The 22459-nt window shown below is 50.9% G+C and overlaps 1 protein-coding gene across 1 annotated transcript in view; it reads right to left on the reverse strand.

Moving 5' to 3' along the window:
- Positions 1 to 2373: 2373 nt before the first annotated feature.
- Positions 2374 to 22459, reverse strand: part of PSMD11 (proteasome 26S subunit, non-ATPase 11) — a 93535-nt gene continuing 73449 nt past the window's right edge. The window contains exon 14 of the mRNA XM_075350267.1: positions 2374 to 3101. The gene's annotated coding sequence lies outside the window, so the exon portion shown is untranslated. The remainder of the gene's footprint in view (positions 3102 to 22459) is intronic.

Here is a 22459-nt window from a genome sequence, read left to right on the forward strand (position 1 = left end):
CAATTGGCTGAACCAATCACAAAGCAAAACCCAAAAATAACACTGCAGGGACATGTGTCTATTCTCCAATGCCCAACTGTTTGGGTGCAGATGCTTTTTGTTACATCGGATCTTAGGCATGCTGAAGGACGACTACAACAATGGAGATCACAGTTTTCCTTGAGTACCCAACGGCAGTATATCACCCAACGGCAAACGATAGGACACATTGGTTGGCATACCACATCCCCCACAGGCAGCAGAATATATTCCTGAAGAACATGACCAGGCTCAGCCTTGCTAGAAATATTCTTCACCATCAGCTTATGTATGAGGTCTAATATATTCTTTATAAGGCTATGTGCGCACTGAGCGCTTTTCGCAGCGTTTTTGGGCTCAAAACTGTATGACACTGCTTCCCCAGCAAAATCTATGACTTTTCATTTTTGCTGTCCGCACACAGCTTTTTTTTTTTTTTTAGCTGCAAAAATGAACATGTCAATTCTTTCATGCGTTCCCCCCCCCCCCCCCATGCAATGCATTGGAAAAACGCAGCCAAAACCGCACTGAAACGTGGTAAAAACGCTGCTTTTTTGCAGCCAAAAAATGCCACGTTTGAGAAGTTCAAAAACGCCATAGTACGCACATAGCCTAATCACCTCGCAAACCCTTACCAAAATAGATAAGATTATAATATGCAAAGACACCGCTGATAGCGGCTTGTGACAGTCCCTATTTTCCCATAAAGGCCCATTATGCAGATCTCCATACTTCACACATTATTTTCCTGTGTGCCGCTGACACCTGAGTAATGAATGGCAATTTACATATCCATTTCCTGCCCTGTGAAGCCTTGTTATCAGAGGTAATTATCAATAAGAGGAAGCGCCGGCAGTTACAATGTACAGGTAGATAAGGACTATATATATAAAACACAGTAATAACTCATTTATTAGTGACGGGAGTTCTCCACTGGGTGTAACACATAACGTGCACTGCAAAGTGTGTGCAAGCCTGCGTTACAAGGAGGAACCCCAACTCTATAAAGTGCCCAATGGAAAATACATAATTTGGGCAACATGAATTAGAAACATAGCAACACTGTATTAGAAATGAGCAAATCAACTCATATTACTCTGGTCTGGTGTCCGGTCTGGTCCACCGTAGGAGCCGGCCATTACTTCTATGTTCAGGAGACAGCACAATGTATGTCAAGCAGCATAGTTAGGGCCGGATAAGGCACGCAAACAGTACAGTAGATTCATTTACAATGGAAGAACGACACCATGAAGACAACTGCGGTTGTGCATGAAGCACACAACCACATAGGGTCGCGCTGCCACTGTAAATGAATCTACTTACTGCATGCGTGCCGTATCTGGCCCTAAGCACACTCAGGATGCATGTCGGAAGAGAAGACCGGCTGCTGTGGAGGAACAGACCAGGGCAAATCGAATAGCTTATCTGTATCCCGTAGCCTTTAAGGGTCTCATTATAGCTGTTGGTTCATGGAGCCGTACTACAGCCATGTACATTAAAGGGACTATCAAAATAAGTACATGCGCTCAGTAGATCATGGTATGGCCAAATATTTAAGTGCTCCTTCCCACCTGCTTGTTATCCATCTCCAGACCCCTTTTATTTGATTGAGATAGACAAAAAACAAGCAGGTGGGAAAGAGCTCATAAATGTCTGGCCCCATCATGATGAACCGAGCGCCTGTACTTGGTTTGTACTATTCATTCTGTAGTGACAGAGACCCTTTAGCGTATTTATGGGCAGTAGCTCCACACTACCATAATACAGTGATATACTATGGCATTTGATTGACTCAAAACGTTTCTTTGAACCTGAGGCAGGTGCAATAAAGTGGCATTGACGTTTTGCAGAATGTCTGAGTTGGTACACCTTCTACGTGCCATGTACAGATGCCCTTAAAGAGAGTCTGTCACCTTTTCTGACATGTCCATTTCAGTACTCGCCCCCATAATATAACAAATTTGGAGCATCTTCGCATTCTTAGTACTATTCCACGGTTAATTCTCCAAAAATGGTACCAGTTGGTGTAAAATGTTGCCATCTATTTGCCAATTCACAGTTTTTCAGGCGTAAAAACAGAGTAATGACAATATAGGATATGAAGATGTCCGAAAAGTGTTATATAAATATTTACTAAAATGACTATTAGAGCCTAGATAACCAAATAGGGTAAAATAATGAAGTAAATAATATCAGTGTTGCATAAAGCAAGCTAAACTTTACAGACGTCCTATGAGAAGGTAACAGTCCTCCAGCTTATGCCCCTGTACACGACTCCTGTATGGGGAGCAAAGCATGCACCGACTCTGTAGAAAGCTTCATCACACCAAAGACCAAAAAAAGAAAAGAAGAAAAAAAAAAAAAAAAAAAAGATCTTTATTGGAACACATCTGAACATCAGATATACTCTGGTTTCAGCTGGGTGGAAATTGTGCACCTCTTATGGGATATCGAAACCCAAAGGACATCAGCAGGGACGAGGGGGCGTGTCTTAAAGGAGTGGTAACAGGAGCGGCAATGGCAATTTTTTGTTTCGTTAAGTCCCTGCAAGCAGCAAACCCGTTTAATTCATGAAAAGTGAGGGTTCCCCGCCAGAGCTGAACCGTGAGCCCAAATGAGTCTTTTCCCTAGCAAGCCTCTGTGGCTCGTGGCACATACCGTATAAGTCATGTGTGCACCCACGGAACAAAGGCTTTGGGGACCATGGGTAAGCTCAAAGAGACCCCCCCAACAAGCACTGCTTCAGGTAAGTACACAGAAAAACCTATAAAACAAGCAAGTGTTCTAACCCCGGCCCCCTCCCCGGACGTGGGATGGAAGAGTGGAAACAGAGCATGTATTTAACCCAGAACCTAAAAAAGGCCTGTGCCAAGGATGCGCCAATTCATTGAGATTTTAAAATTGATCATTCAAAACAATAGATGTTCCTGGGAAAGATGGCAAAAAAGGAAAAAAAAAAAAAAAAAAAAAAAAAAGGATTCCCTTCAGCACCCCCTGCCCCTTTTCCACCATCCCACACGAGGAGGAGAGGTGTCCGCTGCTCCTGCCGCTCTGATTTCTCAATGGCTGATGATTTCAATGGTCTGAAAGTGAACATAAAAAAATTATTAGGACCAATATCACATTGCGTTAAATAAACCAAAAATTGTAACTGTGTAACTGTGGCCTTAAAGGATTTGTTCAGGTTTTAACATAAAAATGCCACTAAATGGATTGACGTAAGTGTTAATAAAGAAGGGAATTTTGTTACTTACCGTAAATTCCTTTTCTTCTAGCTCCTATTGGGAGACCCAGACGATTGGGTGTATAGCACTGCCCTCCGGAGGCCACACAAAGCAATTACACTAAAAAGTGTAAGGCCCCTCCCCTTCTGGCTATACACCCCCAGTGGGATCACTGGCTCACCAGTTTTAGTGCAAAAGCAAGAAGGAGGAAAGCCAATAACTGGTTTAAACAAATTCACTCCGAAGATACGTCGGAGAACTGAAAACCATTCAACATGAACAACATGTGTACCCGAAAAACAACCAAAAATCCCGAAGGACAACAGGGCGGGTGCTGGGTCTCCCAATAGGAGCTAGAAGAAAAGGAATTTACGGTAAGTAACAAAATTCCCTTCTTCTTCGGCGCTCCATTGGGAGACCCAGACGATTGGGACGTCCAAAAGCTGTCCCTGGGTGGGTAAAGAAATACCTCATGTTAGAGCTGCAAAGACAGCCCTCCCCTACGGGGAGGCAACTGCCGCCTGCAGGACTCTTCTACCTAGGCTGGCGTCCGCCGAAGCATAGGTATGCACCTGATAATGTTTGGTGAAAGTGTGCAGACTCGACCAGGTGGCTGCCTGGCACACCTGTTGAGCCGTAGCCTGGTGTCGTAATGCCCAGGACGCACCCACGGCTCTGGTAGAATGGGCCTTCAGCCCTGATGGAACCGGAAGCCCAGCAGAACGGTAGGCTTCAAGAATTGGTTCTTTGATCCATCGAGCCAGGGTGGCTTTGGAAGCCTGCGACCCTTTGCGCTTACCAGCGACAAGGACAAAGAGTGCATCAGAGCGGCGCAGGGGCGCCGTGCGGGAAATGTAGATTCTGAGTGCTCTCACCGGATCTAACAAATGTAAATCCTTTTCATACCGGTGAACCGGATGAGGACAAAAGGAAGGTAAGGAGATATCCTGATTAATATGAAACGAGGATACTACCTTAGGGAGAAACTCCTGAATGGGGCGCAGCACTACCTTGTCCTGGTGGACCACCAGGAAGGGAGCCTTGGATGACAGCGCTGCTAGCTCAGACACTCTCCGAAGAGACGTGATCGCTACCAGAAAGGCCACTTTCCGTGATAGTCGAGAGAGTGAAACATCCGTCAGAGACTCGAAAGGCGGCTTCTGGAGAGCAACTAGTACCCTGTTCAGATCCCATGGATCTAACGGCCGCTCGTACGGGGGGACGATATGACAAACCCCCTGCAGGAACGTGCGTACCTGCGGACGTCGTGCTAGACGCTTCTGAAAAAACACCAATAGCGCCGAGACTTGCCCTTTAAGGGAGCCGAGCGACAAGCCCTTTTCCAACCCAGATTGCAGGAAGGAAAGAAAAGTAGGCAATGCCAATGGCCAGGGGGACACTCCTTGTACAGAGCACCAGTAAAAGAAAATCTTCCACTTCCGTGGTAGATCTTAGCAGACGTGGGCGTCATAGCCTGTCTCATGGTGGCAACGACCCCTTGGGATAATCCTGAGGACACTAGGATCTAGGACGCAATGGCCACACAGTAGGTTCAGGGCCGTAGAATTCAGATGGAAAAACGGCCCTTGGGACAGTAAGTCTGGCCGGTCTGGTAGTGCCCACGGTTGACCGACCGTGAGATGCCTGTCGCCAGAGCTCTTTGATAGTCATGAAAACCGGGACCTTGCTGTTGTGCCGATTCGTGAAACCCGTCCGGGTGCAGAGACCATTCTCCTGCGTCCACGCCCTGGTGACTGAGGAAGTCTGCTTCCCAGTTTTTCTACGCCTGGGATGTGAACTGCGGATATGGTGTATGCTCTGTCTTCCACCCCTAGCAGAATCCGGCGGACTTCCTGGGAGGCTCGCCGACTGCATAGTCCGCCTTGGTGGTTGATGTATGCCACCGCTGTGGATTGTCCGACTGAATTCGGATCTGTTTGCCTTCCAGCCACTGCAGGAAGTCTTGCAGGGCAATATACACTGCCCAGAGCTCCAGACAATTGATCTGAAGAGTGGACTCCTCTGAAGAGAGTCCTTGAACGTCTGAGAAAGGGGGACGTTCCTGTGTAGGGACATCGACTTCCCCTCCCATTAGCGAAGAATGTTCTATTGAAGTGGACGCAGATGAAACTGCGTGAAAGGGACTGCCTCTGGATGAGGTGTCTCCTTGAAGGAGAGACTGCACCCCCGTCTGTAGTGACCGCTGTTTGTCCAGTGGAAGCTTCACCATCGCTGAGAGAGTGTGAAACCCCAAGCTAAGATATGCCAGCGATTGGGTTTAACTTTGAAAAGTTGAGGACCCACACAAAACTCTGGGAAGTCTCCAGCGCCATGTTCAGGCTGTGTTGGCATGCCTCTTAAAAGAGTGCCTTGACAGGTAGATGGTCTAAGTAAGGGATCACAGGGTGACCCTGAGAGTGCGGGAGTGGTCCCACTGCTGCCATGAACTTGGTGAAAACCCGTGGGGCTGTCGCCAGACCGAAGGGTAGGGCTACGAACCGAAGATGCTCGTCTTCAATAACGAATCGTAGCAAACGCCGGTGCTCTGGAGCAATCGGCACGTGGAGATAAGCATCCTGATGTCTATTGATGCTAGGAAATCTCCTTGAGACATTGAGGCAATGACGGAGCGGAGGGATTCCATCCGGAACCGCCTGGTTTTCACGTGCTTGTTGAGCAGTTTAAGGTCCAGAACGGAACGGAAGGAGTCGTCCTATTTTGTCACCCCGACCAGATCGGAGTAAAAAGTGTCTCTTGTTCCTGAGGAGGAACCGGGATTACGACTCCTACTGCCTGCAGAAGAGCCTCGGCTCGGCCGGTGAGGAAGTTTTTGCGACAAACTGTCTCTCACCCACCGGCCATTGACCTGTGGCAGTTAAATGTCGCTAAAGCGGGGGAGTCTGCCACCGACCGCGGACGCGGAGAGAGAGGGCTGAAAGTCATGAGGAAACCGCCTTGGTAGCGGTTCCTCCGGCTGCCTTCTCCGGGCGCGATTGAGCCCGCCAGGAACCTGCGCCCCTCTGAGCCTTTTGAGTCCTGTTGGACGAGGGCAATTGGGACGTGCCCGAGCCTGGGAAGGACCGAAACCTCGACTGTCCCTTCTCCTGATGGGTCTTGTTTGATAGCTGGGGTAAGGAAGAATCCGTACCCTTGGACAGTTGAATGATTTAATCCAACCGCTCACGAAACAGTCTGTCACCAGATAAAGGCAATCTGGTTAAGCACTTTTGTGGAAGCAGCATCTGCTCCAATCCCTTAACACTAGGAGCGTAACAACACGGAGTTGGCGGACGCCACTGACGTACGGCTCGTAGAGTCCAGGACAGCATAAACAGCTTGAGTCGCAATGCCGACATTGCGAGGTGAAGGACGCTACTGCGGCCAAGATGTACATGTGACCGCGTCCCTCTGCGCAATACTAGCTGAAATAGCTTGGAGTGCCTCTATGGCTGCGAATGCCGGGGCAACCGACCCGCCGATAGCTTCATAGACAGATTGCAACCAGAGGGCTATCTGTCTGTCAATGGCATCTTTAAGTGAAGTCCCATCTTCCACTGCACCTATAGATCTAGCCGCAAGTGTGCCTCCTTCGCACAAAGCAGAAAACTGGTGAGCCAGTGATCCCACTGGGGGTGTATAGCCAGAAGGGGAGGGGCCTTACACTTTTTAGTGTAATTGCTTTGTGTGGCCTCCGGAGGGCAGTGCTATACACCCAATCGTCTGGGTCTCCCAATGGAGCGCCGAAGAAAAATGTATATAATGCAGGGAATGTTGTAAAGTAAATATAACCTGTTCCGTTGCTGCCCCCCTCTGCAGTCCCAGTCCTCATGACAAAATAGTGGGCAGCATAACCATGTGCTCACTGCGACCAATCACTGCCGGCTGCATGTACAGCATGTGATATTAGAAGACAGTGATTGGCTGCGGTGAGCACATGTACAACACATTATCACAGCAGGACAAGTGAAGGAGTCTGGGACATCATGAGCAGCAGTTACATTTTTCAATTTACAGGATTCCCTGGTTTTAGTACTTTGTTTGTTTGGTTTTTAACCTTGGACAATCCCTTTAAGTTTGGCCAATTGTAAAATAAACCATACATGCATGTTCACCCCCATTCAAATAGACTCAGGCCATATTTCATATGATACTAAGGCCATATTCACAAATCTGCTTCATGGTCCATACCGACCATGGGTCTCCGGACCGGACCTCAAGGAAGGCATATATGAGGCTGTCTGGTTTGTGCAGCCGGTCCATGCATCATGGTGAGAAACACGCATGTGTGAATGTGGCCTTAGATCGGCTTCACACATCAGGTATTCATGGCCCGAGTATGGCATTAATGCGGTTGCGTTTGGGTCAGGAAACCTACGGCCGGTCTGGGTATTGGAGCCATTACTAGGACCATGAATGTGGGATGTGTAAAACTGGCCTTAAAAACAGACACCCACATCTCCAAACTTTTCTAATAAAAATAAAGCCAGTCTTTAAAAAAATGCTAATAGCAGAAATTATCAAAAAGATTCAGAAGACCCCTGTCCAGAAATCTTGTTGGTAGCCCATGGCCACTAGACTAGACCTCCTGAACCTTCTCTTACCTGCTGAAATCCCTGGCCAGTTTTCTGATTAGTAGGCTCAGAGTAATGTCAAAAGTGTGCCAGGGCCTAAGAATAACAAAAGATGCCAGGGATTCTGCCAGACTCTGGATTGGTGGCCATGGACTACCAAAGTGCCAGCCAGAACCAAAATTCTGCAAATCTTTGATCATATCCAATGACTAAGGGGTACTTTGCACGTTGCGACATCGCTACTGCGATGTCGTCGGGGTCAAATCGAAAGTGACGCATATCTGGCGCCAGTAACGACGTCGCAACGTGTAAAGCCTAGATGCACCGATAAACGATCGCAAAAGCGTCGTAAATCGGTGATCTGTGTAGTGTCGGTCATTTTCATAATTTCGCTGCAGCGACAGGTACGATGTTGTGTGCTGCCGCAGGAACATCGCTGTGTGTGAAGCCGCAGGAGCGAGGAACATCTCCTTACCTGCCTCCACCGGCTATGCGGAAGGAAGGAGGTGGGCGGGATGTTTACGTTCCGCTCATCTCTGCCCCTCCGCTTCTATTGGCGGTTTGCCGTGTGACGTCGCTGTGACACCGCACGACCCGCCCCCTTAGGAAGGAGGCGGTTCGCCGGCCAGAGCGACGTTGCAGGGCAGGTAAGTGCGTGTGAAGATGCCGTAGCGATAATGTTCGCTACGGCAGCTATCACAAGATATTGCATCTGCGACGGGGGCGGGGACTATCGCGATCGGCATCGCTACCATCAGCTAGCGATGTTGCAGCGTGCAAAGTACCCCTAAGACAACACAGGTCTGCTTATTTCTACAATTAATTCCATGGACTGACTCTGGTATTGAATATAAGGCTGAGCTTCAACTCCACATAGGTAAAAGGAATTTGGAAGTAAACAGCCATCGTGTCATCTTATACACCCCCTTTAAAATCTCTAGTCAGATCTTGAGTAAAATGTCCTTCATAGAGCTGTGGGAATGGCGACCATTTACTGGCCGCAGCCAAGGAGAACAAACAGCAGTTGTGTAAACCCCGTAGTAATGAAATAAGCAAGGCACATCAGCACATCCTGTCCGCCTGCTGTGGAAAGCAGAAGCAGCTGGTTACATTGTTCCACAGATGGCACGGAGGCTGTTCCTGCCCACTGTAACGTGTCATTATCAGTAGGAACCGGCGTCACCGCAGCTGATGTTGTGCAATGTCCAATTACCAGAGATCTTTCTGTCCTAGGCACCAAGGTGGTTCTAACCTCAGAATCCAGAGCTTGTTCTGAACATCTGCTGGGTAATGTACACGGGTACAGCTGCTGCGTGCATGACAGTGCGGGACCAAAGAATGGCTGCTATAGGACTTCATCGGTCACCAGGTTTTTGCTTTGTGTTCTGAGAGTAACAATGTAGGAACTGAGACCCTGATTGCAGGCATGTGTCACTTACTGAGCTGTTATGTAACCTCACCACCAGCACTGATTAGCAGATCTCTATCAATATACACTGCACACAGAAACCTGACTCACTGCTGTGGACAAGGTTATACAGGGCTCAGCATACCAAGCTCTGTAAGATCTGCAGCAAAGAAGACTGATTCTGTCACATCTACTGCACCCAAAAAACTAAGGGATACATCACTGGAATCAGGGTCTCAACCCCTAATATTATACTAATGTAACATTATATAGCAATAACATGCTGACTAAGCCTCTCTACAGCTATTCAGAAGCTGGATCAGCTTAGAGACCGGCCACGGTCTGTACTGAGCGCTGCTCTCACCTACACTATTGTCTTCAAGTCAGGGATCTAGTAATGAATGGTCACATACAATGGAAGAGATTGCCAAAATTTTCAGCATTGGATATAATATAATATAATATAATATATATATATATATTCTCTGTGACAGATGAGTGCAAAGTGGGCACCAAGAGGGGTTACTGAAGCTGTCAAAATAACAAAAAGAAGGGAATTTTGTTACTTACCGTAAATTCCTTTTCTTCTAGCTCTTATTGGGAGACCCAGACGATTGGGACGATTGGGTGTATAGCACTGCCTCCGGAGGCCACACAAAGCAATTACACTAAAAAGTGTAAGGCCCCTCCCCTTCTGGCTATACACCCCCAGTGGGATCACTGGCTCACCAGTTTTAGTGCAAAAGCAAGAAGGAGGAAAGCCAATAACTGGTTTAAACAAATTCACTCCGAGTAACATCGGAGAACTGAAAACCGTTCAACATGAACAACATGTGTACCCGAAAAACAACCAAAAATCCCGAAGGACAACAGGGCGGGTGCTGGGTCTCCCAATAAGAGCTAGAAGAAAAGGAATTTACGGTAAGTAACAAAATTCCCTTCTTCTTCGGCGCTCTATTGGGAGACCCAGACGATTGGGACGTCCAAAAGCTGTCCCTGGGTGGGTAAAGAAATACCTCATGTTAGAGCTGCAAAGACAGCCCTCCCCTACGGGGAGGCAACTGCCGCCTGCAGGACTCTTCTACCTAGGCTGGCGTCCGCCGAAGCATAGGTATGCACCTGATAATGTTTGGTGAAAGTGTGCAGACTCGACCAGGTAGCTGCCTGGCACACCTGTTGAGCCGTAGCCTGGTGTCGCAATGCCCAGGACGCACCCACGGCTCTGGTAGAATGGGCCTTCAGCCCTGATGGAACCGGAAGCCCCGCAGAACGGTAGGCTTCAAGAATTGGTTCTTTGATCCATCGAGCCAGGGTGGCCTTAGAAGCCTGCGACCCTTTGCGCTTACCAGCGACAAGGACAAAGAGTGCATCCGAACGGCGCAGGGGCGCTGTGCGGGAAATGTAGATTCTGAGTGCTCTCACCAGATCTAACAAATGTAAATCCTTCTCATACCGATGAACTGCATGAGGACAAAACGAAGGCAAAGAGATATCCTGATTAAGATGAAAAGAGGATACCACCTTCGGGAGAAACTCCTGAATGGGGCGCAGCACTACCTTGTCCTGGTGGAAGACCAGGAAGGGAGCCTTGGAAGACAGCGCTGCTAGCTCAGACACTCTCCGAAGAGATGTGATCGCTACCAGAAAAGCCACTTTCTGTGATAGTCTAGAAAGTGAAACCTCCTTCAGAGGCTCGAAGGGCGGCTTCTGGAGGGCAATTAGTACCCTGTTCAGATCCCATGGATCTAACGGCCGCTTGTACGGGGGAACGATATGGCAAACCCCCTGTAGGAACGTGCGCACCTTAGAAAGTCGTGCTAGACGCTTCTGAAAAAAGACGGATAGCGCCGAGACTTGTCCTTTAAGGGAGCCGAGCGACAAACCTTTTTCTAACCCAGATTGCAGGAAAGAAAGAAGTGTAGGTAATGCAAATGGCCAGGGAGACACTCCCTGAGCAGAGCACCAGGATAAGAATATCCTCCACGTTCTGTGGTAGATCTTAGCAGACGTGGGCTTCCTAGCCTGTCTCATGGTGGCAACGACCCCTTGGGATAAGCCTGAAGACGCTAGGATCCAGGACTCAATGGCCACGCAGTCAGGTTGAGGGCCGCAGAATTCCGATGGAAAAACGGCCCTTGGGACAGTAAGTCTGGTCAGTCTGGTAGTGCCCACGGTTGGCCGACCGTGAGATGCCACAGATCCGGATACCACGCCCTCCTCGGCCAGTCTGGAGCGACGAGTATGACGCGGCTGCAGCCGGATCTGATCTTGCGTAGCACTCTGGGCAAGAGTGCCAGAGGTGGAAACACATAAGGGAGCCGGAACTGCGACCAATCTTGCACTAGGGCGTCTGCTGCTAGAGCTCTTTGATCGCGAGACCGTGCCATGAAGGTTGGGACCTTGTTGTTGTGCCGGAACGCCATTAGGTCGACGTCCGGCCTTCCCCATCGGCGACAGATTTCCTGAAACACGTCCGGGTGAAGGGACCATTCCCCTGCGTCCATGCCCTGGCGACTGAGGAAGTCTGCTTCCCAGTTTTCTACGCCGGGGATGTGAACTGCGGATATGGTGGAGGCCGTGGCTTCCACCCACATCATAATGCGCCGGACTTCCTGGAAGGCTTGCCGACTGCGAGTCCCCCCTTGGTGATTGATGTATGCCACCGCTGTGGAGTTGTCCGATTGAATTCGGATCTGCTTCCCTTCCAGCCACTGCTGGAAGGCTAGTAGGGCAAGAAACACTGCTCTGATTTCCAGAACATTGATCTGAAGGCTGGACTCCTGCTGAGTCCACGTACCCTGAGCCCTGTGGTGGAGAAACACTGCTCCCCACCCTGACAGACTCGCGTCTGTCGTGACCACCGCCCAGGACGGTGGTAGGAAGGATCTTCCCTGTGATAATGAGGTGGAAAGGAGCCACCACTGCAGAGAGTCCTTGGCCGTCTGGGAAAGGGAGACTTTCCTGTCCAGGGATGTCGACTTCCCGTCCCATTGGCGGAGAATGTCCCATTGAAGTGGACGCAGATGAAACTGCGCAAACGGAACCGCTTCTATTGCCGCCACCATCTTCCCGAGGAAGTGCATGAGGCGTCTTAAGGAGTGCGACTGACTTTGAAGGAGAGCCTGCACCCCAGTCTGTAGAGACCGCTGCTTGTCCAGCGGAAGCTTCACTATCGCTGAGAGAGTATGAAACTCCATGCCAAGATACGTTAGTGATTGGGTCGGTGACAGATTTGACTTTGGGAAGTTGATGATCCACCCGAACGCCTGGAGAGTCTCCAGTGCAAAATTCAGGCTGAGTTGGCATGCCTCCTGAGAGGGTGCCTTGACCAGTAGATCGTCCAAGTAAGTGATCACAGAGTGTCCGTGAGAGTGCAAGACTGCTACCACTGCTGCCATGATCTTGGTGAACACCCGAGGGGCTGTCGCCAGACCAAATGGCAGAGCCACGAACTGACGATGGTCGTCTCCTATCACGAAGCGCAGAAAGCGTTGGTGCTCCGTAGCAAATCGGCACGTGGAGATAAGCATCTTTGATGTCTATTGATGCTAGGAAATCTCCTTGAGACATTGAGGCAATGACTGAGCGGAGGGATTCCATCCGGAACCGCCTGGCGTTCACATGCTTGTTGAGCAGTTTTAGGTCCAGAACAGGACGGAAGGAGCCGTCCTTTTTTGGAACCACAAAGAGATTGGAGTAAAATCCTCGCCCCCGTTCCTGAGGGGGGACAGGGATCACGACTCCTTCTGCTCTTAGAGAGTCCACCGCCTGCAGCAGGGCATCTGCTCGGTTGGGGTGTGGGGAGGTTCTGAAGAACCGAATTGGAGGCCGAGAACTGAACTCGATTCTGTACCCGCGAGACAAAATGTCTGTTACCCACCGGTCTTTGACCTGTGACAGCCAAATGTCGCAAAAGCGGGAGAGCCTGCCACCGACCGAGGATGCGGAGGGAGGAGGCCGAAAGTCATGAGGTAGCCGCCTTGGAAGCGGTTCCTCCATTTGCTTTCCTGGGGCGTGAGTGAGCCCGCCAGGAATCTGAGCTCCCTTGTCCTTTCTGAGTCCCTTTGGACGAGGAGAACTGGGGCTTGCCCGAGCCTCGAAAGGACCGAAACCTCGACTGCCACTTTTTCTGTTGAGGTTTACTTGCTCTGGGCTGTGGCAAGGAAGAGTCCTTACCCTTGGACTGTTTTATGATTTCAGCCAATGGCTCACCAAACAGTCTGTCTCTAGATAATGGCAAGCTGGTTAAGCATTTTTTGGAAGCAGCATCTGCTTTCCAGTCCTTTAACCATAAGGCTCTGCGCAAAACCACAGAATTGGCGGCCGCCATAGAGGTACGGCTCGTAGATTCTAGGACAGCATTGATAGCATAGGTCGCAAACGCAGACATTTGCGAAGTTAGGGACGCCACCTGCGGCACTGCTGGATGCATGATAGCATCCACCTGTGCTAAACCAGCTGAAATAGCTTGTAGTGCCCACACGGCCGCGAATGCTGGAGCAAACGACGCGCCGATAGCTTCATAGACAGATTTTAACCAAAGGTCCATCTGTCTGTCGTTGGCATCTTTAAGTGAAGCGCCATCCTCTACTGCGACTATGGATCTAGCCGCAAGCTTGGAAATTGGGGGATCCACCTTTGGGTACTGGGTCCAGCGTTTGGCCACTTCAGAGGGAAAAGGATAACGGGTATCCTTAGAACGTTTAGAGAAACGCTTGTCTGGATGAGCGTCGTGCTTCTGGATTGATTCTCTGAAGTCAGAGTGGTCCAAAAAAGCACTTAATTTACGCTTGGGATACAGGAAATGGAACTTCTCCTGCTGTGCAGCTGCCTCCTCTGCTGAAGGAGCTGGGGGAGAAATATCCAACAGTCTATTAATCGCCGATATAAGGTCATTAACCATGGCGTCACCATCAGGGGCATCCAGATTGATAGGGGCCTCAGGATTAGAATCCTGATCACCGTCCTCAGTCTCATCACAGAGAGACTCTTCTCGCTGAGACCCTGAGCAGTGTGATGACGTCGAGGGTCTTTCCCAGCGAGCTCGCTTAGGCTGCCTGGGACTGTCATCGGAGTCAGAGACTTCAGCTTGTGATGCTTGAGACCCCCTTGAAGTACGGATTAGTTCCAACTGAGGGGGACCGGAGAGCATAGACACAGCAGTGTCCATGGTCTGAGGAACTGGCCTGGCCTGCAAGGTCTCCAGGATTTTTGTCATAGTCTCAGACATTTTATCAGCAAACACTGCAAAGTCTGTCCCCGTCACCGGGGCAGGGTTCACAGGCGTCTCTGCCTGGGCTACCACCACAATAGGCTCTGGCTGACGAAGTGCCACTGGGACTGAACATTGCACACAATGAGAGTCGTTGGAGCCTGCTGGTAGATTAGCCCCACATGCAGTACAAACAGTGTACACAGCCCGTGCCTTGGCAGCCTTGCGTTTTGCGGATGACATGTTGCTGCCTCCTCAGAGCAGTACAGGGTGTCCAGCCAAGAAGCGACCTTACAGTGCACTATATAAATATATATATATATATATATATATATATATATGGTACCAAGAAAGAAGTACACTAATATATCACTGAGGCACTAGAGGGGCCAGCACTACTGTGCAGCTTACCGCCCGCTTAGGAGCGGTGTGTGGTCGCCAGAAATCCCTCTAGTCTGGGTCTCCCAGAGCCTGCTGCCTTTCCCCAGCCAGATCGCATGTGTAATGGCTGCCGGCGTCCTTGTGGAGAGGGGGGGCGGGCCCTGGGCGTACACCGACGAAGAGCGGGAAGTCTGCTTCCCCCTGTGCCTAGTGAGAGGGCTGGAGCATGTAAATAAAGCTCCAGCCCTCGGCGCTGTTAATTGAGCAGCGTCTCTCCCCTACCCTGAGTGACAGGGTGGGGGCGGGAACGAAGCGGCGCTAGGCCGCAGAAGCCGGGGGCTAAAGTTAGAAGCGCCGCCGCCGTAAAAGCGCGGTCGGCGCAAAGTCCCCGGCGCACTACAAGTCGCAGCTGCGCCGCCGCTCCAGGAGCGGTCGGCGCAGTAGTTCCCAACATGAAACGTCACTCAGCAAGGCTGCAGTGACCTAACCCCGGCGCACAGCGCTACTGTCCCCGGCGCACTATAACGCTCAGCAAGCCTGAGAGTGTCCGTGCCTGCCGGGGACACAGAGTACCTGAAAGTTGCAGGGCCTTGTCCCTGAACGGCACTCCCGCTCCAAATCCAGCAGGTTCTCTGGGTCTGTGGATGGAGCCCGGCCCCAGGGCTTGGGGGCCGGCAAGATCCCACTTCCACAGAGCCCTCCAGGGGATGTGGAAGGAAAACAGCATGTGGGCTCCAGCCTCTGTACCAGCAATAGGTACCTCAACCTTACAAGCACCAACCGCGGGTGAGAAGGGAGCATGCTGGGGGCCCCATATGGGCCCTCTTTTCTTCCATCCGATATAGCCAGCAGCTACTGCTGACTACAAACAGTGGAGCTATGCGTGGATGTCTGACCTCCTTCGCACAAAGCAGAAAACTGGTGAGCCAGTGATCCCACTGGGGGTGTATAGCCAGAAGGGGAGGGGCCTTACACTTTTTAGTGTAATTGCTTTGTGTGGCCTCCGGAGGCAGTGCTATACACCCAATCGTCCCAATCGTCTGGGTCTCCCAATAGAGCGCCGAAGAAAATATATTGTTTGGTAAAGGTTGCCTGAAATGTTTTTCAGGCAACCTTTACCAAATATATTTCTTTGTCGCTCCATTGGGAGACCCAGACAATTGGGTGTAAAGCTTCTGCCTCCGGAGGCCACACAAAGTATTACACTTTTAAAAAAAGTGTAACCCCTCCCCTCTGCCTATACACCCTCCCGTGGATCACGGGCTCCTCAGTTTTATGCTTTGTGTGGAAGGAGGCACACATCCACTCATAGAAAAAAGAAAGAAAAAAAAAAAAAAAAAAGATTTCTCATACATAGTATGACGGATGGAAGAAAAGAGGTCCCCTATGGGGTCCCCGGCATGCTCCCTTCTCACCCCACTATGTCGGCGGTGTTGTTAAGGTTGAGGTACCCATCGCGAGTACAAAGGCTGGAGCCACATGCCGTCTCCTTCACCATCCCTTATGCGGCTCTGGGAGAAGTGGGAGCCTCACCGGTCATTCACCTGCTGACACCGTGCTCCATCCGCAGCCCCTGGTGGAACCTGCTGGACCGGAGCGTTTTCATCCCCAGGGGCATCCGTCGTGGCGGTCCTGCACTCTCAGGGCCACTCGGTAATCCCATACTTGGACGATCTCCTAGTCAGGGCCCCTTCTCGGGTGGCGTGTCAACGAAGTCTTACCGTCACTCTGGCGACTCTCCAGCAGTTCGGGTGGATCATCAATTTCCCGAAATCCAAGTTGACACCGACCCAATCACTGACTTACCTCGGGATGGAGCTTCATACCCTTCCAGCGTTAGTCAAGCTACTGCGGGACAAACAGCTTTCTCTGCAGGCGGGGGTGCAGTCACTTCTTCGGAGTCAGTCACACCCCTTAAGGCGCCTCATGCACTTCCTGGGGAAGATGGTTGCAGCTATGGAGGCAGTGCCGTTCGCGCAATTCCATCTACGGCCACTCCAATGGGACATTCTTCGCAAATGGGACAAGAGTTCGGCTTCCCTCGACTAGAAAATCTCTCTTTCACTTGCAACCAAAACATCACTTCAGTGGTGGCTCTTACCCACATCTGTCTCGGGGAAAATCCTTCCTCCCCCCAACCTGGGCCGTGGTCACCACGGACGCGAGCCTGTCAGGTTGGGGAGCGGTTTTTTCTCTACCACAGGGCTCAAGGAACCTGGACTCCAATAGAATCGTCCCTTCAGATCAATATTCTGGAGATAAGGGCAGTATATCTAGCCCTATTGGCTTTCCATCGGTGGCTGGAGGGCAGGCAGATCCGAATCCAGTCGGACAACGCCACTGCCGTCGCCTACATCAACCACCAAGGCGGCACTCGCAGTCGTCAAGCCTTCCAGGAAGTCGGGCGGATTCTGCAGTGGGTGGAAGTCACAGGCTCCACCATCTCCGCAGTTCACATCCCGGGCGTGGAAAACTGGGAAGCAGATTTTCTCAGTCGTCAGGGCATGGACGCGGGGGAATGGTCTCTTCACCCAGACGTATTTCGAGAGATCTGTCGCCGCTGGGGAACGCCAGACGTCGATCTCATGGCGTCACGACACAACAACAAGGTCCCGGCCTTCATGGCACGGTCTCAGGATCACAGAGCTCTGGCAGCGGACGCTCTGGTCCAGGATTGGTCGCAGTTTCGACTGCCATATGTGTTTCCCCCTCTGGCGATGCTGCCCAGAGTAATACGCAAGATCCGGTCCGACTGCCGTCGCGCCATTCTCGTCGCTCCAGACTGGCCGAGGCGGTCGTGGTATCCGGATCTGTGGCATCTCACGGTGGGTCAACCGTGGGCGCTTCCAGACCGCCCAGACTTGCTGTCACAAGGGCCGTTTTTCCATCTGAATTCTGTGGCCCTCAACCTGACTGTGTGGCCATTGAGTCCTGGCTCCTAGCGTCTTCAGGGTTATCTCAAGATGTCATTGCCACCATGAGACAAGCCAGGAAGCCTACGTCCGCCAAAATCTATTACAGGTCTTGGCAAATCTTCTTATCCTGGTGCTCTGATAACGGTTTTCCTCCATGGCCGTTTGCTTTACCCACATTTCTTTCATTCCTACAATCTGGAATGGACAAGGGTTTGTCCCTCGGCTCTCTCAAGGGCCAAGTGTCGGCGCTCTCCGTGGTTTTTTTTCAAAAGCGTCTAGCCAGGCTTCCGCAGGTCCGCACGTTCCTGCAGGGGGTTTGCCACATGGTTCCACCTTACAAACGTCCGTTGGAACCTTGGGATCTTAACAGGGTTCTGACGGCTCTTCAAAAGCCGCCTTTTGAGCCGCTGCGGGATGTCTCTCTCTCCCGTCTTTCTCAGAAGGTGGCCTTCCTGGTGGCGGTCACATCACTTCGGAGAGTGTCTGAGCTTGCAGCGCTGTCATGCAAGGCCCCCTTCCTGGTTTTTCACCAGGATAAGGTGGTTCTGCGTCCTGTCCCGGAATTTCTCCCTAAGGTGGTATCCCCTTTTCATCTAAATCAGGATATCTCCTTGCCTTCCTTTTGCCCTAATCCAATTCACCAGTGTGAAAAGGATTTGCACTCTTTGGATCTAGTGAGAGCACTCCGGTTCTACGTGTCTCGCACGGCGCCCCTGCGCCGTTCAGACGCGCTTTTTGTCCTTGTCGCTGGCCAGCGTAAGGGCTCTCAGGCCTCCAAGTCAACCTTGGCTCGGTGGATCAAGGAACCGATTCTCGAGGCCTACAGTTCTTCTGTGCTTCCACTTCCTTCAGGGTTGAAAGTCCATTCTACCAGAGCCGTAGGTGCGTCCTGGGCTTTGCGGCACCGGGCGACGGCTCAACAGGTGTGTCAGGCAGCTACGTGGTTTAGTCTGCAGACTTTCACGAAGCACTATCAAGTGCATGCCTATGCTTCGGCAGACGCCAGTCTAGGTAGGCGAGTCCTCCAGGCGGCGGTTGCCCACCTGTAAGAGGGGGCAGTTTTCGGCTCCTTTTATTGAGGTATTCTTTTACCCACCCAGGGACTGCTCTTGGACGTCCCAATTGTCTGGGTCTCCCAATGGAGCGACAAAGAAAAAGGGAATTTTGTTTACTTACCGTAAATTCCTTTTCTTCTAGCTCCTATTGGGAGACCCAGCACCCACGCCTGTGCCCTTTGGGCTGGTTGTTCTTTTGTGTATACATGTTGTTGATGTTGATTTGTTCTTATGGTTCATGGTCTTCAGTTCTCTGAACATCCTTCGGAATGAATTTACCCTAGACCAATTTATAAGTTTTCTCCTTCCTGCTTTTGCACCAAAACTGAGGAGCCCGTGATCCACTGGAGGGTGTATAGGCAGAGGGGAGGGGTTACACTTTTTAAAGTGTAATACTTTGTGTGGCCTCCGGAGGCAGAAGCTATACACCAATTGTCTGGGTCTAATAGGAGCTAGAAGAAAAGGAATTTACGGTAAGAATACAAAATTCCCTTTTTTTTCTTATTTTGACAGCTTCATTATCCCCTCTTGGTGCCCATTTTGCACTCATCTGTCACAGAGAGGCACTAAAGGCATCTGGACAAAACTAGGGCACAGGGCCAGATGGATAGAGAAGTGTCCATTTCTATTATTAAGTGCCTCCTTAGTGGCCATTTAAAGGCCCCTTTAGAGCCCTTTTGCTTAGTGGCTACTGGAAGCCCATTTACCATTAATTTCCTCTTTAGCGCCTTCTGTCCCAGAATGGCCCAAAAATGCCGTTAAAGGGAAACTGACAGTGGATATAAGCTGCCGATCCACTTGCAGCATGTATCAGGCCAGGTATGTCTCGCTTTGAAACGCTGCAATATTTCAGAATAAAGAAGGGAATTTTGTTTACTTACCGTAAATTCCTTTTCTTCTAGCTCCAATTGGGAGACCCAGACAATTGGGTGTATAGCTATGCCTCCGGAGGCCACACAAAGTATTACACTAAAAGTGTAAAGCCCCTCCCCTTCTGCCTATACACCCCCCGTGCTCACGGGCTCCTCAGTTTTGGTGCAAAAGCAAGAAGGAGGAAAAAATTATAAATTGGTTTAAAGTAAATTCAATCCGAAGGAATATCGGAGAACTGAAACCATTCAACATGAACAACATGTGTACACAAAAAACAGGGGCGGGTGCTGGGTCTCCCAATTGGAGCTAGAAGAAAGAAGGGAATTTTGTTACTTACCGTAAATTCCTTTTCTTCTAGCTCCAATTGGGAGACCCAGACGATTGGGTGTATAGCTACTGCCTCCGGAGGCCACACAAAGCATTACACTAAAAAGTGTAAGGCCCCTCCCCTTCTGGCTATACACCCCCCGTGGGATCACTGGCTGCTCAGTTTTAGTGCTAAAGCAAGAAGGAGGAAAGCCAATAACTGGTTTAAACAAATTCAATCCGAAGTAACATCGGAGAACTGAAACCGTTCAACATGAACATGTGTACCCGAAAAAACCAAAAATCCCGAAGGAAACAGGGCGGGTGCTGGGTCTCCCAATTGGAGCTAGAAGAAAAGGAATTTACGGTAAGTAACAAAATTCCCTTCTTCTTCGGCGCTCCATTGGGAGACCCAGACGATTGGGACGTCCAAAAGCAGTCCCTGGGTGGGTAAATTAATACCTCAAGTTAGAGCTGTAAAACAGCCCTCCCCTACGAGGAGGCAACCGCCGCCTGCAGGACTCTTCTACCTAGGCTGGCGTCCGCCGAAGCGTAGGTATGCACCTGATAATGTTTGGTGAAAGTGTGCAGACTCGACCAGGTAGCTGCCTGGCACATCTGTTGAGCCGTAGCCTGGTGTCGTAATGCCCAGGACGCACCCACGGCTCTGGTAGAATGGGCCTTCAGCCCTGATGGAACCGGAAGCCCAGCAGAACGGTAGGCTTCAAGAATTGGTTCCTTGATCCATCGAGCCAGGGTGGATTTGGAAGCCTGCGAACCTTTGCGCTTACCAGCGACAAGGACAAAGAGTGCATCCGAGCGGCGCAGGGGCGCCGTGCGGGAAATGTAGATTCTGAGTGCTCTCACGAGATCCAACAAATGCAAATCCTTTTCATACCGATGAACTGGATGAGGACAAAAGGAAGGTAAGGAGATATCCTGATTGAGATGAAAAGAGGATACCACCTTAGGGAGAAACTCCTGAATCGGGCGCAGCACTACCTTGTCCTGGTGAAAAACCAGGAAGGGAGCTTTGGATGACAGCGCTGCCAGCTCGGATACCCTCCGAAGAGACGTGACCGCTACCAGAAAGGCCACTTTCTGTGAGAGTCGAGAAAGTGAAACATCCCTCAGAGGCTCGAAGGGCGGCTTCTGGAGAGCAACTAGTACCCTGTTCAGATCCCATGGATCTAACGGCCGTTTGTACGGAGGGACGATGTGACAAACCCCCTGCAGGAACGTGCGTACCTGAGGAAGTCGTGCTAGACGCTTTTGAAAAAAATACCGATAGCGCTGAGACTTGCCCTTTAAGGGAGCCGAGCGATAAGCCTTTTTCCAAACCAGATTGCAGGAAGGAAAGAAAAGTAGGCAATGCAAATGGCCAGGGGGACACTCCCTGTGCCGAGCACCAGGATAAGAAAATCTTCCACGTTCTGTGGTAGATCTTAGCAGACGTGGGCTTCCTAGCCTGTCTCATGGTGGCCACGACCCCTTGAGATAATCCTGAAGATGCTAGTATCCAGGACTCAATGGCCACACAGTCAGGTTCAGGGCCGTAGAATTCAGATGGAAAAACGGCCCTTGTGACAGTAAGTCTGGCCGGTCTGGTAGCGCCCACGGTTGGCCGACCGTGAGATGCCACAGATCCGGATACCACGACCTCCTCGGCCAGTCTGGGGCGACGAGCAGGACGCGGCGGCAATCGGACCTGATCTTGCATAGCACTCTGGGCAAGAGTGCCAGAGGGGGAAACACATAGGGCAGCTGGAACTGCGACCAATCTTGCACTAAGGCGTCTGCCGCCAGAGCTCTGTGATCGCGAGACCGTGCCATGAAAGTTGGGACCTTGTTGTTGTGCCGGGACGCCATTAGGTCGACGTCCGGCCTTCCCCAGCGGCGACAGATTTCCTGAAACACGTCCGGGTGAAGGGACCATTCCCCTGCGTCCATACCCTGGCGACTGAGGAAGTCCGCTTCCCAGTTTTCTACGCCGGGGATGTGAACTGCGGATATGGTGGAGGCCGTGGCTTCCACCCACATCAGAATCCGCCGGACTTCCTGGAAGGCTTGCCGACTGCGTGTCCCGCCTTGGTGGTTGATGTATGCCACCGCTGTGGAGTTGTCCGACTGAATTCGGATCTGCTTTCCTTCCAGCCACTGCTGGAAGGCTTGTAGGGCAAGATACACTGCCCTGATTTCCAGAACATTGATCTGAAGGGTGGACTCCTGCTGAGTCCACGTACCCTGAGCCCTGTGGTGGAGAAAAACTGCTCCCCACCCTGACAGACTCGCGTCTGTCGTGACCACCGCCCAGGATGGGGGTAGGAAGGACCTTCCTTGTGATGAGGTGGGAAGAAGCCACCATTGAAGAGAGTCCTTGGCCGTCTGGGAAAGGGAGACTTTCCTGTCTAAGGACGTCGACTTCCCGTCCCATTGGCGGAGAATGTCCCATTGAAGTGGGCGCAGATGAAACTGCGCAAACGGGACTGCCTCCAT

The sequence above is a fragment of the Anomaloglossus baeobatrachus genome, chromosome 5, assembly GCF_048569485.1.
Source record: "Anomaloglossus baeobatrachus isolate aAnoBae1 chromosome 5, aAnoBae1.hap1, whole genome shotgun sequence".
Classification (NCBI taxonomy): Eukaryota; Metazoa; Chordata; class Amphibia; order Anura; family Aromobatidae; genus Anomaloglossus; species Anomaloglossus baeobatrachus.